This window comes from Arachis hypogaea, chromosome 19, assembly GCF_003086295.3.
Source record: "Arachis hypogaea cultivar Tifrunner chromosome 19, arahy.Tifrunner.gnm2.J5K5, whole genome shotgun sequence".
Taxonomy (NCBI): Eukaryota; Viridiplantae; Streptophyta; class Magnoliopsida; order Fabales; family Fabaceae; genus Arachis; species Arachis hypogaea.
The window spans coordinates 135,578,292-135,583,435 of NC_092054.1; the positions used below are offsets into that span (position 1 = coordinate 135,578,292).

General features: G+C 33.2%; 1 non-coding gene across 1 annotated transcript; it reads right to left on the reverse strand.

The window, feature by feature from the left end:
- Positions 1 to 4,673: 4,673 nt before the first annotated feature.
- LOC112781470 (small nucleolar RNA R71) lies at positions 4,674 to 4,781 on the reverse strand. Its single transcript, XR_003192246.1, has one exon. It is a non-coding gene; the product is annotated as a small nucleolar RNA R71 (small nucleolar RNA).
- Positions 4,782 to 5,144: the final 363 nt, after the last annotated feature.

The following is a 5,144-nucleotide window of genomic DNA, read 5'->3' on the forward strand; positions in this document are numbered from 1 at the left end:
ACTAGAAGTAAGTCCTTGAAGAAATAAAATGTTTTACCCTGAATGCACGTGTTCTGATACTAGAGGCAAGTCCTTGAAGAAGGTTCATAAAATATTTGGCTGACTTCAACTACTATTGCCTCCAGTAATCAATACATAATTGATGAGCGGATAATTTATACGCTTTTTGGCATTATTTTTAGTATGTTTTTAGTAGAATCTGGCTACTTTTAGGGATGTTTTCATTAGTTTTTATGTTAAATTCACATTTCTGGACTTTACTATGATTTTGTGTGTTTTTCTGTGATTTCAGGTATTTTCTGGATGAAATTGAGGGACTTGAGCAAAAATCAGATTCAGAGGTTGAAGAATGACTGCTGATGCTGTTGGATTCTGCCCTCCCTGCACTCAAAATGGATTTTCTGGAGCTACATAACTCAAAATGGCGCGCTTCCAATTGCGTTGGAAAGTAGACATCCAGGGCTTTCCAGCAATGTATAATAGTCCATACTTTGCCCAAGTTTAGACGATGCAAACTGGCGTTCAACACCAGCTCTCTGCCCAATTCTGGCGTCCAGCGCCAAAAACAAGTTGCAAAGTGGAGTTCAACGCCCAAACTGGCACAAAAGCTGGAGTTTAACTCCAAGAATGACCTCTACACGTGTAAAGTTCAAGCTCAGCCCAAGCACACACCAAGTGGGCCCCGGAAGTGGATTTATGCATCAATTACTTACTTCTGTAAACCCTAGTAGCTAGTTTATTATAAATAGGACTTTTTACTATTGTATTAGACATCTTTTGATCAGATCCTGGATTGTATTTTTGATCCTGTGATCACGTTTTGGGGGCTGGCCATTCGGCCATGCCTGGACCTTTCACTTATGTATTTTCAACGGTAGAGTTTCTACACTCCATAGATTAAGGTGTGGAGCTCTGCTGTTCCTCAAGGATTAATGCAAAGTACTATTGTTTTCTATTCAATTCAACTTATTCCGCTTCTAAGATATTCATTCGCACTTCAACCTGAATGTGATGAACGTGACAATCATCATCATTCCCTATGAACGTGTGCCTGACAACCACTTCCGTTCTACCTTAGATTGAATGAATATCTCTTGGATCTCTTAATCAGAATCTTCGTGGTATAAGCTAGATTGATGGCGGCATTTATGAGAGTCCGGAAAGTCTAAACCTTGTCCGTGGTATTCCGAGTAGTACTCTGGGATTGAATGACTGTGACGAACTTCAAACTCGCAAGTGCTGGGCGTAGTGACAGATGCAAAAAGATAGTAAATTCTATTCCAGTATGATCGAGAACCTCAAAGATGATTAGCCATGCAATGACAGCGCATCGGACCATTTTCACAGAGAGGAATAGGATGCAACCATCGACAAGGGTGATGCCTCCAGACGATTAGCCGTGCTGTGACAGAGCATTTGGACCATTTTTCCGAGAGGATTGAAAGTAGCCATTGGCACCGGTGACATCCTTACAAAAAGCCAGCCATAGAAAGGAGTAAGACTGATTGGATGAAGACAGCAGGAAAGCAGAGGTTCAGAGGAACGAAAGCATCTCTATGCGCTTATCTGAAATTCTCACCAATGATTTACATAAGTATTTCTATCCTTATTATATTATCCTATTTTCGAAAACTCCATTATTATTTTATATCCGCCTGACTAAGATTTACAAGGTGACCATAGCTTGCTTCATACCAACAATCTCCGTGGGATCGACCCTTACTCACGTAAGGTTTATTACTTGGACGACCCAGTACACTTGCTGGTTAGTTGTATCGAAGTTGTGACAAATTATGAATTGAGATTAGAGCACCAAGCCTTTGGAGCCATTACCAGAGATCACAATTTCGTGTACCAAGTTTTTGGCGCCGTTGCCGGGGATTGTTTGAGTTTTCGGCAAGCTTTTGGTCCGGTAACATCAGTGCCAAATTTTGATCCGACAACAGCACCAAGTTTTTGGCACCGTTGCCGGGGATTGTTCGAGTTTGGACAACTGACGGTTCATCTTGTTGCTCAGATTGGGTAACTTTCTTTTCATTTTCTTTTCAAAAAGTTTTCAAAAATTTTTCAAAAATCTTTCAAAAATTTCTCCTTTGTTTTCGAAAAAAAAATGTTTTCAAAAATATATTTTCCTTCAAAATTTTTAAGAATGAATTCTAGTGTTTCATAAAGCATGCTAAAGCCTGGCTGGCTGTAAAGCCATGTCTAAATTCCTTTAGACTGAGGTTTTGGCTTAAAATTGAATGAATTACACTCATATTTTTACTAAAGCTTGGCTTGCTATTAAGCCATGCCTGACCCTTTGATTGGAGCTTTAGACTAAAGAGCATAAGATTCCTGGAATTCATATTAAAAATTTTGGAATCCTTATTTTTCTTTTTCAAAATGATTTTCGAAAAAAATTTAAAAGAAAATACAAAAAAATCATAAAATCATAAAAATCAAAAATAATTTTGTGTTTCTTGTTTGAGTCTTGAGTCATGTTATAAGTTTGGTGTCAATTGCATACTCATCTTGCATTTTTCGAAAAACTTTCATGCATTCATAGTGTTCTTCATGATCTTCAAGTTGTTCTTGGTAAGTCTTCTTGTTTGATCTTTGCATTTGCATGTTTTGTGTCTTTTCTTGTTTTTCATATGCATTCTTGAATTCTTAGTGTCTAAGCATTAAAGAATTCTAAGTTTGGTGTCTTGCATGTTTTCTTTGCATTAAAAATTTTTCAAAAATATGTTCTTGATGTTCATCATGTTCTTCATAGTGTTCTTGGTGTTCATCTTGACATTTATAGCATTCTTGCATGCATTCATTGTTTTGATCTAAAAATTTCATGCATTGCATCATTTTAGTGTTTTTCTCTCTCATCATAAAAAATTTCAAAAATAAAAAAAATATCTTTCCCTTTTTCTCTCTTAAAATTTTGAAAATTAGATTTGACTTTTTCAAAAATTTTTAAAAATATAGTTGTTTTTATGAGTCAAATCAAATTTTCAATTTAAAAATCTTATCTTTTTCAAAAATCAAATCTTTTTCATTTTTCTTAGTTATTTTTGAAAATTTTAAAAATATTTTTCAAAAATCTTTTTCTTATCTTTATCTCCTAATTTTCAAAAATAACAATAACAATTAATATTTTGATTCAAAAATTTCAAGTTTGTTACTTGCTTGTTAAGAAAGATTATTCAAACTTTGAGTTCTAGAATCATATCTTGTGATTTCTTGTGAATCAAGTCATTAATTGTGATTTTAAAAATCAAATCTTTTTCAAAAACTAATTTCAATCATATCTTTTCAAAAATATCTTCTTATCTTATCTTTTTCAAAATATGATTTCAAAATATCTTTTCTAACTTCCTAACTTCTTATCTTTTCAAAATTTGTTTTAACTAACTAACTAACTTTTTGTTTGTTTCTTATCTTTTTCAAAACTACCTAACTAACTCTCTCTCTCTCTAATTTTCGAAGATATCTCTCCTCTTTTTTTTAAAAAAAATTCTTTTTAATTAACTAATTATTTTGATTTTTTATTTTAATTTTTGAAAAACCACTAACCTTTTTCAAAAACTATTTTCGAAAATCACTAACTCTTTTTCAAAAATTATTTTCGAAATTCTCCCTCTCTCATCTTATTCTATTTATTTATTCATCCACTAACATCTCCTCATCTCACATCTCTGCTCTCCTCACCCTTGTGTTTCTTTCCTTACATTACATTCTTTGTCCCCTTCCTTTCTTCCACTCACACAGGGACCTCTATACTGTGGTATAAAGGATCCCTATTATTATTATTATTATTATTATTATTATTATTATTATTATTTTATTATTATTATTATTATTATTATTATTATTATTATTATTATTATTATTATTATTATTATTATTATTTATTATTATTATTATTATTATTATTATTATTATTATTATTATTATTATTATTATTATTATTATTATTATTATTATTATTATTATTATTATTATTTATTATTATTATTATTATTATTATTATTATTATTATTATTATTTATTATTATTATTATTATTATTATTATTATTATTATTATTATTATTATTATTATTATTATTATTATTATTATTATTATTATTATTATTATTATTTTCTGTGCCCTCTTCTTTGTCATATGAGCAGGAGCAAGGACAAGAATATTCTTGTTGAAGCAGATCCAGAACCTGAAAGGACTCTGAAAAGGAAACTAAGAGAAGCTAAATTACAACAATCCAGAGATAACCTTTCAGAAATTTTCGAACAGGAAGAGGAGATGGCAGCCGAAAATAATAATAATGCAAGGAGGATGCTTGGTGACTTCACTGCACCAAATTCCAATTTACATGGAAGAAGCATCTCCATTCCTGCTATTGGAGCAAACAATTTTGAGCTGAAACCTCAGCTAGTTTCTCTGATGCAGCAGAACTGCAAGTTTCATGGACTTCCATCTGAAGATCCTTTTCAGTTCTTAACTGAATTCTTGCAGATCTGTGATACTGTTAAGACTAATGGAGTAGATCCTGAAGTCTACAGGCTCATGCTTTTTCCTTTTGCTGTAAGAGACAGAGCTAGAGTATAGTTGGACTCTCAACCCAAAGACAGCCTGAACTCTTGGGATAAGCTAGTCACGGCTTTCTTAGCCAAGTTCTTTCCTCCTCAAAAGCTGAGCAAGCTTAGAGTGGATGTTCAAACCTTCAGACAGAAAGAAGGTGAATCCCTCTATGAAGCTTGGGAAAGATACAAGCAGCTGACCAAAAAGTGTCCTTCTGACATGCTTTCAGAATGGACCATCCTGGATATATTCTATGATGGTTTATCTGAGCTATCAAAGATGTCATTGGATACTTCTGCAGGTGGATCCATTCACCTAAAGAAAACGCCTGCAGAAGCTCAAGAACTCATTGACATGGTTGCTAATAACCAGTTCATGTACACTTCTGAGAGGAATCCTGTGAGTAATGGGACGCCTATGAAGAAGGGAGTTCTTGAAATTGATACTCTGAATGCCATATTGGCTCAGAACAAAATATTGACTCAGCAAGTCAATATGATTTCTCAGAGTCTGAATGGAATGCAAGCTGCATCCAACAGTGCTCAAGAGGCATCTTCTGAAGAAGAAGCTTATGATCTTGAAAACCCT